We start from the raw sequence: 13,376 nt of genomic DNA, 5'->3' as shown, positions 1-13,376 counted from the left end.
CATTTCTGGAAATCATAGGATATTTTACATTAGCTCAGAAGGAAATATTTTCCTCAATAAAACCAAGCAGCATATTTTATCTGGCTTTTACTCAGAACAAAAAGAAAGAAATTTCAATCATTGAGATTTAAGGACTAAAACAGAACTCCCTCCTATACAACTTTTGTAAGTATCAACCAAATGTAGTGGCTAACAGCTGCCCTCGAAGTCAGTTAAAAGATTTATTTACAATTTTGTTTTTAAAAGTGATAATTTATTGCTTTAAAGTGTATGGATCTCATTCAGAAATTTGTCTGATTGGGGTGCCCAGGTGGCTCAATTGGTTAAGCACTCCTCTCTTGACTCGGCTTAGGTCATGATCTTCGGGTGGCGGGATTGAGCCCCACATTGGGCTCTGAGTTAAGCAGGGATTCTGCTTGGGATTTTTTTTTCTCTCTTTCTGCCCCTCCCTCCCAAGCTCTCTCTCTAAAATAGATGGATAAATCTTAAAAAAAAAAAAAAAAAGTAAAGAAAAATCTGTCTTATTTTTAAATATGCGTAGTGCCACTAAAACACATTTACAAATATAAATGAGTTTAAGAAAAAGAATACTGACTAGGGAACATTAAATACTTTATTTTATTCTGCTAATTACTAGCTCTAATATTTGATTAATACTCTTTTCAGTGTTATTGACATATAATTGACACATAAGGTTATATTGTTTACGAAGTATAGCATAATGATTTGCTATATGTTTATATTGTGAAATGGTTAACACAGTAACTACAGTCACCATGGTGTACATTTTATTTCCGAGACTTATTTATCTTCTACCTGGAAGTTTGTACCTTTTGACAACCTTCATCCATTTCCCCCATAAGCTACCCTCCCAGGCTCTGACAACTGTTGTTCTGTTTTCTGTTTTTATGAGTTCAGTTTCTGTAAATTAGTGTGATCATACAGAATTGGTGTTTCTCTAACACATTTCACTTAGCATAATGCACTCAGTCTGACATATTTCACTTAGCATCCATGTTGTCAAAAATAGCAGTATTTCCTTCTTTTTATGGCTGAATAACAACAGTAACCAAACTTTATTCATTCACTGATGAACACTTACACTGTTTCTGTGTCTTGGCAATTGCAAATAATCTTTGATGAACACAGGAGTATAGATGTCGCTGCAAGATAGTGACTTTGTTTCTTTCAGTTATGCACATAAATGGAATTGCTGGATCATAGGTAGTTCTATATTTAAAATTTTGAGGAGCTTGAATGTTGTCTTCCACAATGGCTGCACCAGTTAAGATTCCTACAAACAGTGCACAAAGGTTTCCTTTTCTCCACATCTTTGCCAATAATTACTATCTCTTCTTTTTATAACAAGTATGAAGTGGTATCTCATAGTAGTTTTGATTTGTTCTTCCTTGATGGCTAGTGATGCTGAACACCTTTTTATGTTCTTATTGCCCATTTGTATGTCCTTTTTGGGAAAATGGCTATTCAGATCCTCTATTCATTTTCTAATCATATTAGGTTTGTTTGGGGTTTTTTTGTTTTTGTTTTTTTTTTTTTTTGCTATTGAATTTTATGATCTTTTTTTTTTTTTTTTTTATAAACATATATTTTTATCCCCAGGGGTACAGGTCTGTGAATCACCAGGTTTACACACTTCACAGCACTCACCAAAGCACATACCCTCCCCAATGTCCATAACCCCACCCCCTTCTCCCAAACCCCCTCCCCCCAGCAACCCTCAGTTTGTTTTGTGAGATTAAGAGTCACTTATGGCGGGGCACCTGGGTGGCTCAGTGGGTTAAGCCGCTGCCTTCGGCTCAGGTCATGATCTCAGGGTCCTGGGATCGAGTCCCGCATCGGGCTCTCTGCTCAGCAGGGGGCCTGCTTCCTTCTCTCTCTCTCTCTCTCTCTGCCTGCCTCTCAGTGTACTTGTAATTTCTCTCTGTCAAATAAATAAATAAAATCTTTAAAAAAAAAAAAAAAAGAGTCACTTATGGTTTGTCTCCCTCCCAATCCCATCTTGTTTCATTTAGATCTTTTTATATACTTTGGGGGTTAACTCCTTATCAGACATATGATTTGCAAATATTTTCTCCCATTCTGTAGGTTGCCTTTTCATTTTGTTGATGGTTTATTTTGTTGTACAAATACTTTGCTAATGTTTAAGTTTGATGTGGTCCCACTAGTTTATTTTTGTTTTTGATGCTTTTGCTTGTGGTGTCAAATCCAAAAAAATTCATTGACAAAACCAATATCAAGGAGCTTACCCTTATGTTTTCTTCTAAGCAATTTATGGCTTAGGCCTTTTGTTCAAGTCTTTAATCAATTTTGAGTTAATTTTGTGTATGGTGTAAGATAGTGCTCTTATTTCATTCTTTGGCATGTGGCTGTTCAGTTTTCCCACTCTCATTAAATAGACCATCCTTTCTCCATTGTATATCCTTGTTTCCTTGTCATAAATTAATTAGCTATATATTAATGGGTATATTTCTGAGCTCTCTGTTTCATTGATCTACATGCCTTCTGTGTTCTCTATCCTATAGTACTAATCCAATCCATGGTCTACTTTTAAGCTAATACCATACTGTTTTGATTACTGTATCATTGCAATATAGCTTGAAATCAGAAAGTTTAACACCTCTCGTTTTCTTCTTCTTTCTTAAGATTGCTTTGTCTATTTGAGGTCTTTTGTGGCTCCATACAAATTTTAGAATTGTTTGCCCATTTCTGTGAAATGTGCTATTGGAATTTTGAGAGACTGACTTGACTAGTATAGACATTTTAACTCTTCCAATCCATGAGCATGAAATATCTTTCCATTTATTTGTGTCTTCTTCAATTTTTGTCATTGATCTCTTAGAGCTTTTAGCATACAGATCTTTCACCTCCTCGGTTAAATTTATTCCTAAGTATTTTATTCTTTTTGATGAAATTATAAATGGGTTTACTTTAATTTCTTTTTTTGATAGCTTGCCATTAATGTTGGAAACACAACAGAATTTTTTTATACCTGAATTTATATCCTACAACTTTACTGAATTCATTTATTACTTTTACACTTTTTGGTGGAGTTCTTGGTTTTTTTAATATTGTCCTTCCTCAGACAGAGACACATTTATTTCTTTCTAATTTGGAGGTCTTTTTTCTAATTTCTTTATTTCTTTCTAATTTGGAGGTCTTTTATTCCTTTTTATTGTGTAATTGCTCTGGTTAGGAGCTCTTTTTTTAAGATTTACTTGTTTATTATTTGAGAGGAAGAGAGAGAGAGAGAGAGAGAGGAATCTCAAGCAGATTCCTTACTGAGTGTGGAGCCTGATGCAAGTCTTGATCTCACAATACTGAGATCATGGCCTGACCCAAAATCAAGAGTTGGACACTTAACCAACTTAGCCACCCAGGCAACCCCTGGTTAGGACACCTAATAGTATGTTGAATAAAGTGGCAAGAGAAACATTGTTGTATTGTTCTTATTCTTAGAGAAAAAGCTTTCGACTTTTCACCACTGACTATGATATTAGCTGTGGAATTGTCATGTATAGTCATTATGGTGTTAACATAAGTTCCCTCTATACCCAGTTTGCTGAGAGTTAATATCATGACTGGATGTTTAATTTTTGTCAAAAAATTTTTTGCATCTTTTGATATAATCATGTGATTTTCAACCTTCATTAAGTTAACGTGGTACATCACATTGATTTGTTTTTCTTGAACCTTGTTTGTATTCCTACAATAGTTCCCACTTCCCACTTGATCTTTTTAATGTATTATTGAATTCAGTCTGCTAATACTTGGTTTAAGACTTTTGCATCCATGCTCATCATGGATGTTGGCCTGTATTTTTTATCTTTTAGTGTCCTTGTTGGTTTTGATAAGAGGATGCTGATCATATAAGATCAGCTTGATAGTGTTACCTCCTCTTCTATTTCTTGGAAGAGTTTGAGAAGAATTGGCGTTAATTCTTCTTTAAATGTTTGAATTCAGAAGAGAAGCCATCAATTCCTGTTCTTTTCTCTGTTGGACATTTTTTTTTTTTATATTTAATTTTTTTTTTTTGTCTTTTAAATTTTTTACTTTTTTTATAAACATATATTTTTATCCCCAGGGGTACAGGTCTGTGAATCACCACAGCACTCACCAAAGCACATACCCACCCCAATGTCCATAATCCCACCCCCTTCTCCCAAACCACCTCCCCCACCAACCCTCAGTTTGTTTTGTGAGATTAAGAGTCACTTATGGTTTGTCTCCCTCCCAATCCCATCTTGTTTCATTTATTCTTCTCCTACCCACTTAAGCCTCCATGTTGCATCACCACTTCCTCATATCAGGGAGATCATATGATAGTTGTCTTTCTCTGCTTGACTTATTTCGCTAAGCATGATACGCTCTAGTTCCATCCATGTTGTTGCAAATGGCAAGATTTCATTTCTTTTGATGGCTGCATAGTATTCCATTGTGTATATATACCACATCTTCTTGATCCATTCATCTGTTGATGGACATCTAGGTTCTTTCCATAGTTTGGCTATTGTGGACATTGCTGCTATAAACATTCGGGTGCATGTGCCCCTTAGGATCACTACATTTGTATCTTTAGGGTAAATACCCAATAGTGGAATTGCTGGGTCATAGGGCAGTTCTATTTTCAACATTTTGAGGAACCTCCATGCTGTTTTCCAGAGTGGCTGCACCAGCTTGCATTACCGCCAACAGTGTAGGAGGGTTCCCCTTTCTCCGCATCCTCGCCAGCATCTGTCATTTCCTGACTTGTTGATTTTAGCCATTCTGACTGGTGTGAGGTGATATCTCATTGTGGTTTTGATTTGTATTTCCCTGATGCCGAGTGATATGGAGCACTTTTTCATGTGTCTGTTTGCCATCTGGATGTCTTCTTTGCAGAAATGTCTGTTCATGTCCTCTGCCCATTTCTTGATAGGATTATTTGTTCTTTGGGTGTTGAGTTTGCTAAGTTCTTTATAGATTCTGGACACTAGTCCTTTATCTGATATGTCGTTTGCAAATATCTTCTCCCATTCTGTCAGTTGTCTTTTGATTTTGTTAACTGTTTCCTTTGCTGTGCAAAAGCTTTTGATCTTGATGAAATCCCAATAGTTCATTTTTTCCCTTGCTTCCCTTGCCTTTTGCGTTGTTCCTAGGAAGATGTTGCTGCGGCAGAGGTCGAAGAGGTTGCTGCCCGTGTTCTCCTCAAGGATTTTGATGGATTCCTTTCGCACATTGAGGTCCTTCATCCATTTTGAGTCTATTTTTGTGTGTGGTGTAAGGAAATGGTCCAATTTCATTTTTCTGCATGTGGCTGTCCAATTTTCCCAGCACCATTTATTGAAGAGGCTGTCTTTTTTCCATTGGACATTCTTTCCTGCTTTGTCGAAGATTAGTTGACCATAGATTTGAGGGTCTATTTCTGGGCTCTCTATTCTGTTCCATTGATCTATGTGTCTGTTTTTGTGCCAGAACCATGCTGTCTTGATGATGACAGCTTTGTAATAGAGCTTGAAGTCCGGAATTGTGATGCCACCAACGTTGGCTTTCTTTTTCAATATCCCTTTGGCTATTCGAGGTCTTTTCTGGTTCCATATAAATTTTAGCATTATTTGTTCCATTTCTTTGAAAAAGATGGATGGTACTTTGATAGGAATTGCATTAAATGTGTAGATTGCGTTAGGTAGCATAGACATTTTCACAATATTTATTCTTCCAATCCAGGAGCATGGAACATTTTTCCATTTCTTTGTGTCTTCCTCAATTTCTTTCATGAGTACTTTATAGTTTTCTGAGTATAGATTCTGTGTCTCTTTGGTTAGGTTTATTCCTAGGTATCTTATGGTTTTGGATGCAATTGTAAATGGGATTGACTCCTTAATATCTCTTTCTTCTGTCTTGCTGTTGGTGTAGAGAAATGCAACTAATTTCTGTGCATTGATTTTATATCCTGACACTTTACTGAATTCCTGTATAAGTTCTAGCAGTTTTGGAGTGGAGTCTTTTGGGTTTTCCACATATAGAATCATATCATCTGCGAAGAGTGATAATTTGACTTCTTCTTTGCCGATTTGGATGCCTTTAATTTCCTTTTGTTGTCTGATTGCTGAGGCTAGGACCTCTAGTACTATGTTGAATAGCAGTGGTGATAATGGACATCCCTGCCGTGTTCCTGACCTTAGCGGAAAAGCTTTCAGTTTTTCTCCATTGAGAATGATATTTGCGGTGGGTTTTTCATAGATGGCTTTGATGATATTGAGGTATGTGCCCTCTATCCCTACACTTTGAAGAGTTTTGATCAGGAAGGGATGCTGTACTTTGTCAAATGCTTTTTCAGCATCTATGGAGAGTATCATATGGTTCTTGTTCTTTCTTTTATTGATGTGTTGTATCACATTGACTGATTTGCGGATGTTGAACCAACCTTGCAGCCCTGGAATAAATCCCACTTGGTCGTGGTGAATAATCTTTTTAATGTACTGTTGAATCCTATTGGCTAGTATTTTGTTGAGTATTTTTGCATCTGTGTTCATCAAGGATATTGGTCTATAGCTCTCTTTTTTGGTGGGATCCTTGTCTGGTTTTGGGATCAAGGTGATGCTGGCCTCATAAAATGAGTTTGGAAGTTTTCCTTCCATTTCTATTTTTTGGAACAGTTTCAGGAGAATAGGAATTAGTTCTTCTTTAAATGTTTGGTAGAATTCCCCCGGGAAGCCGTCTGGCCCTGGGCTTTTGTTTGTTTGGAGATTTTTAATGACTGTTTCAATCTCCTTACTGGTTATGGGTCTGTTCAGGCTTTCTATTTCTTCCTGGTTCAGTTGTGGTAGTTTATATGTTTCTAGGAATGCATCCATTTCTTCCAGATTGTCAAATTTATTGCCGTAGAGTTGCTCATAGTATGTTCTTATAATAGTTTGTATTTCTTTGGTGTTAGTTGTGATCTCTCCTCTTTCATTCATGATTTTATTTATTTGGGTCCTTTCTCTTTTCTTTTTGATAAGTCGGGCCAGGGGTTTATCAATTTTATTAATTCTTTCAAAGAACCAGCTCCTAGTTTCGTTCATTTGTTCTATTGTTTTTTTGGTTTCTATTTCATTGATTTCTGCTCTGATCTTTATGATTTCTCTTCTCCTGCTGGGCTTAGGGTTTCTTTCTTGTTCTTTCTCCAGCTCCTTTAGGTGTAGGGTTAGGTTGTGTACCTGAGACCTTTCTTGTTTCTTGAGAAAGGCTTGTACCGCTATATATTTTCCTCTCAGGACTGCCTTTATTGTGTCCCACAGATTTTGAACCGTTGTATTTTCATTATCATTTGTTTCCATGATTTTTTTCAATTCTTCTTTAATTTCCCGGTTGACCCATTCATTCTTTAGAAGGATACTGTTTAGTCTCCATGCATTTGGGTTCTTTCCAAACTTCCTTTTGTGGTTGAGTTCTAGCTTTAGAGCATTGTGGTCTGAAAGTATGCAGGGAATGATCCCAATCTTTTGATACCGGTTGATTCCTGATTTAGGACCGAGGATGTGATCTATTCTGGAGAATGTTCCTTGTGCACTAGAGAAGAATGTGTATGCTGTTGCTTTGGGATGAAATATTCTGAATATATTTGTGATGTACATCTGGTCCAGTGTGTCGTTTAAGGCCTTTATTTCCTTGCTGATCTTTTGCTTGGATGACCTGTCCATTTCAGTGAGGGGAGTGTTAAAGTCCCCTACTATTATTGTATTATTGTTGATGTGTTTCTTTGATTTTGTTATTAATTGGTTTATATAGTTGGCTGCTCCCACGTTGGGGGCATAGATATTTAAAATTGTTAAATCTTCTTGTTGGACAGACCCTTTGAGTATGATATAGTGTCCTTCCTCATCTCTTACTATAGTCTTTGGCTTAAAATCTAATTGATCTGATATAAGGATTGCCACTCCTGCTTTCTTCTGATGTCCATTAGCATGGTAAATTCTTTTCCACCCCCTCACTTTAAATCTGGAGGTGTCTTCGGGCTTAAAATGAGTTTCTTGGAGGCAACATATAGATGGGTTTTGTTTTTTTATCCATTCTGATACCCTGTGTCTTTTGACAGGGGCATTTAGCCCATTCACATTCAGGGTAACTATTGAGAGATATGAATTTAGTGCCATTGTATTCCCTGTAAGGTGACTGTTACTGTATATGGTCTCTGTTCCTTTCTGATCTACCACTTGTAGGCTCTCTCTTTGCTTAGAGGACCTCTTTCAATATTTCCTGTAGAGCTGGTTTGGTATTTGCAAATTCTTTCAGTTGATGTTTGTCCTGGAAGCTTTTAATCTCTCCTTCTATTTTCAATGATAGCCTAGCTGGATATAGTATTCTGGGCTGCATGTTTTTCTCGTTTAGTGCTCTAAAAATATCATGCCAGCTCTTTCTGGCCTGCCAGGTCTCTGTGGATAAGTCAGCTGCCAATCTAATATTTTTACCATTGTATGTTACAGACTTCTTTTCCCCGGCTGCTTTCAGGATTTTCTCTTTGTCACTGAGACTTGTAAATTTTACTATGAGGTGACGGGGTGTGGACCTATTCTTATTGATTTTGAGGGGCGTTCTCTGAACCTCCTGAATTTTGATGCTCGTTCCCTTTGCCATATTGGGGAAATTCTCCCCAATAATTCTCTCCAGTATACCTTCTGCTCCCCTCTCTCTTTCTTCTTCTTCTGGAATCCCAATTATTCTAATGTTGTTTCGTCTTATGGTGTCACTTATCTCTCGAATTCTCCCCTCGTGGTCCAGTAGCTGTTTGTCCCTCTTTTGCTCAGCTTCTTTATTCTCTGTCATTTGGTCTTCTATATCACTAATTCTTTCTTCTGCCTCATTTATCCTAGCAGTTAGAGCCTCCATTTTTGATTGCACCTCATTAATAGCTTTTTTGATTTCAACTTGGTTAGATTTTAGTTCTTTTATTTCTCCAGAAAGGGCTTTTATATCTCTCGAGAGGGTTTCTCTAATATCTTCCATGCCTTTTTCAAGCCTGGCTACAACCTTGAGAATTGTCATTCTGAACTCTAGATCTGACATATTACCGATGTCTGTATTGATTAGGTCCCTAGCCTTCGGTACTGCCTCTTGTTCTTTTTTTTTGTGTTGAATTTTTCCATCTTGTCATTTTGGCCAGATAAGAGTAAATGAAGGGGCAAGTAAAATACTAAAAGGGTGGCAACAACCCCAGGAAAATATGCTTTAACCAAATTAGAAGAGATCCAAAATCGTGAGTGGGGAGAAAGGGGATAAAAAGAGGTTCAAAAAGGAAGAAAGGGAAAAAAAAAGAACAAAGAAAAGAAAAAAAAAAAAAGAAAAAAATTTTTTAAAAAAAGAAAACACCTGAGAAAAATGTAAAAAAGAAAAAATATATATATATTAGATAAACTAGTAAAAAATCATTAAAAAAGAAAAAGGTAACAGTTAAAAAAAAAAAAAAAAATTTTACCCGAAGGCGAGAAGAAAAAAAAAAAAAATGAAAAAGAAAAAATTAAATTAACTGCAAGACTAAAAAAATCACAGGAAAAAAGCCATGAGTTCCGTGCTTGGCTTTCTCCTCCTCTGGAATTCTGCTGCTCTCCTTGGTATTGAAACCGCACTCCTTGGTAGGTGAACTTGGTCTAGGCTGGATTTCTTGTTGATCTTCTGGGGGAGGGGCCTGTTGTAGTGATTCTCAAGTGTCTTTGCCCCAGGCGGAATTACACCGCCCTTACCCAGGGCCGGGGTGAGTAATCCGCTCGGGTTTGCTTTCAGGAGCTTTTGTTCCCTGAGCGCTTTCCGTAGAGTTCCGGAGGACGGGAATACAAATGGCGGCCTCCTGGTCTCCGGCCCGGAGGAGCCGAGAACCCAGGGCCCCACTCCTCAGTGCGCCCTCAGAGAACAGCGCCCAGTCACTCCCGTCTGCCTGACCTCCGGCCGCGCTCCGAGCTCACCGAGCCTGCGACCGGTTCAAGGTAACACCGAGCTGTGAGCTCACTGTCGGCTCTGTCTCTGCAGCCGGCTTTCCCGTTCCAATACCCGCAAGCTCTGCGACACTCAGACACCCCCGATCCTTCTGTGACCCTGCGGGACCTGAGGCCACGCTGACCCCGCGTGGGCTTCGCCCCGGTTTAGCCTCTGGAGCGATGTCCCTCAGCGGAACAGACTTTCAAAAGTCCTGATTTTGTGCACGGTTGCTCCGCTGCTTGCCAGGAGCCGGCCCCTCCCCCCGGGGTCTATCTTCCCATCGTTTTGGATTCACTTCTCCCCCGGTCCTACCTTTCAGAAAGTGGTTGTTTTTCTGTTTCCAGAATTGCTGTTTTTCTTCTCTTCGATCTGCCGATGGATTTTCAGGTGTTTGCAATCTTTAGATAAGCTATCTAGCTGATCTCTGGCTAGCTGAAGCAGTCTCAGCTTGCTACTTCTGTTGGACATTTTTGATTATGGGATCAATCTTATTAGTAGTTATTATTCTGTTCAAACTTTCTACATCATGATCCAGATTCAGTGGGTCTATTCTTGGTTGTCCAATTGCTGGCATATAATTGTTAATAGTAGACTCTTATGGTCACTGTATTTGTGCACTAACAGTTGTAGTTTTATCTCCTTCATTTCTAATTTTATTTGAGCTCTATTTTTTTTTCCCTTGGTGAATCTGTTTGTCAATTTTGTTTATGTTTTAGGTATTAGTTTCATTGATCTATATTTTGGTAATTGGTCCTTTTTAGTCTCTAATTTATTTCTGCTCTAATCTTTATTTCCTTTCTTCTACTAACTTATGGGCTTTGTTCTTCCTTTTCTCTTTCCCTGAGGGGTAATGTTGAATGTTGTTATATGAGTTTTCTCTTTCTCCTTTTTTTTTGAGAAAGAGACAGAGAGAGAGAGAACATCTGTGAGATGGGGTGGAGGGAGAGGGAGAGAAAGAATCTTAAGCAGGCTCCTCATCTGCATGGAGCCTGATGCACAGTTCATCTCACAACCCTGAGATCATGACATGAACCAAAATCAAAAGTTGGCTGCTTAACCAGCTTAGCCACCCAGGTGCTCTTTTTTCTTAATGTAGGCCTTGATCGATATAAACTTCCCTCTTAAAACTGCTTTTGTTGCATCCCACAAATTTTGGTATGTTGTTTCACATTTTCATTTTTCTCCAGATCTTTTTTTTTTTAGTTTTTTATTTATTTATTTGAAAGAGAGAGAGAGAGAGAGCACAAGAAGGGAGAAGAGACAGAGGAAGTGGGAGAAGCAGGCTCCCTGCAGAGTGAGGAGCCTGATGCGGGGATCAATCTCAGGACCTAGAGAGCAACACCTGAGCAAAAGGCAGATGCTTAACTGACTGAGCCACCCATGTGCCCCTCTGCAGATATTTTTTATTTCTCTTTTGATATTTTTCCTTGTGTCATTTATTGTTTAGTAGCATGTTGTTTAATCTATACATTTTTAAAAATCTTCCAGTTTTCTTCTTATAATTGACATCTGGTTTCATAAGATTGTTGTTGGAAAAGGTGCTTGATAAGATTTCAATGTTCTTAAATTTATTAACTCTTGTTTTGTAGCCTAATATGTGATTGATCCTGGAAAATGTTCTATCAGCACTTGGAGATGTTCAGTAAATGTCTGTAAAATTCATCTGGTCTAATGTGTAGTTTAAGTACAATATTTCTTCATTGATTTTCTATCTGAATAATCTAGACATTGTTGAAAATGGGATACTGAAGTTCTGTATTATAGTTATATTGCTGTAATTATCTTCAGATCTGTTAAAATTTGCTTTATATATTTATATATTTAGGTATTCCTAAATACCTAAATATTGGGTGAATAAATATTTATCATTGTTATATCTTCTTCTTTAATTAACCCCTTTATAATTACATAACAACCTTCTTGTCTCTTACTACTCTTTTTGGTTTAAATCTACTTTGTCTGATATAAGTACAGCATTAGGTTGAGAAAGATGATTTGGGGAATTTTCTGAGACCAAAATATAGACTAAATGAGGATTGAGACAATGACTGAAGATGAGGCTGAAGAGACAGAGTATAGCTAAAGTATTACGGATCTTATGCACTTACACAAACTTAGAAACGAACAAGTCACCAGAAACCTATGGAAAAATCAAATGTTTTTTTCTTTTTTTCCCTTTTAAGGAATATCCCAGACAACAGGATGGATGAATGCAAATGAGACCAAATGCAGACAGACTGCAAAGAAACTGAGAGGCATGAAATGGGCCCATGGGATATAGAGTTAATCATATGCCTAAAATCTGAATATAAACTCTGAATATAAAAGTAGCACTATATGTGGACTTTAGACTTTTTTCTTTTTAAAGATTTTATTTATTTATTTGACAGAGAGAGACACAGTGAGAAAGGAAACACAAGCAGGGAGAGTGGGAGAGGGAGAAGAAAGCTTCCAACTGAGCAGGGAGCCCAATGCAGATCTCAATCCCAGGACCTTGGGATCATGACCTGAGCCGAAGGCAGACACCTAATGACTGAGCCACACAGGCACCCCTAGACATTTTGAAAAAAAAAAAAAAAAAAAAAAAAACAACAGAAAAAAATAAGAAATATATCTTTAATCTTACAACATAGAAATTGGTAGTTAGGGGCACCTGGGTGGCTCAGTGGGCTAAGCCTCTGCCTTTGGCTCTGGTCATGATTCCAGGGTCCTGGGATCGAGCCCCGTATCTGGCTTTCTCCTCTGTGGGGAGCCTGCTTCCTCCTCTCTCTCTGCCTGCCTCTCTGCCTACTTGTGATCTCTGTCTGTCAAATAAATAAATAAAATCTTAAAAAAAAAAAGAAACTGGTGGTTAACATTTTAGTATATTCATTTCCAGATTGTTTTCTCTACATATGTATATATTTTAAACAAAATTTGTGACATCAATATGAAATACTTTATAGATGAACAGTTTCTGAGCCATCAAATAATAGGCAGATGTGATTTATGTAATATACCATCAGTTACTCCCATTATTAGAAATGTAGAGATTTTAAGATTTAAAAAAGCATTTGTAAATGTGATTGTGCCTACATATTTGTGCCCTTGTATGATTATTTAGAAAAAGCTATTAGATGTAGAATTTCTAGGCAAAACAGAATATACATTTAAAGGTTCTTAAAAATATCCATTCAAAATTCTCTTTAAGAAAGCAATTGATATTCCTACCAGCAGCGTCTTTCCCTGAAGCTTTTAAAACAATGAATATTTTTATTTTTTCCTGACAATAGGTAAATGTGATATCTCACTGTTTAATTTGCATTCCTTTGATTACTTATCAAGTTAAATCCTTTCATGTTTATTGTAACTTGCCTGTTCTGTCAATTTTTCTATTGGGGTGTTTGTAGTTTTATGTTTGATTTAAAACGGCTCAAGGACCTATC

General features: G+C 37.3%; 1 long non-coding RNA gene across 1 annotated transcript in view; it reads left to right on the top strand.

The window, feature by feature from the left end:
* LOC309843587 overlaps positions 1-13,376 on the top strand; it is a 75,982-nt gene that overhangs the window by 53,033 nt on the left and 9,573 nt on the right. Inside the window, exon 3 of the long non-coding RNA XR_014300231.1 lies at positions 12,135-12,206. This is a non-coding gene — a long non-coding RNA (uncharacterized lncRNA). The remainder of the gene's footprint in view (positions 1-12,134; positions 12,207-13,376) is intronic.

Source organism: Mustela nivalis (genome assembly GCF_964662115.1).
Source record: "Mustela nivalis genome assembly, chromosome: 11".
In the NCBI taxonomy this organism is placed as follows: Eukaryota; Metazoa; Chordata; class Mammalia; order Carnivora; family Mustelidae; genus Mustela; species Mustela nivalis.
Note: the sequence above shows the minus strand (reverse complement) of the source record. Positions and strands in the feature narration are given on the sequence as shown.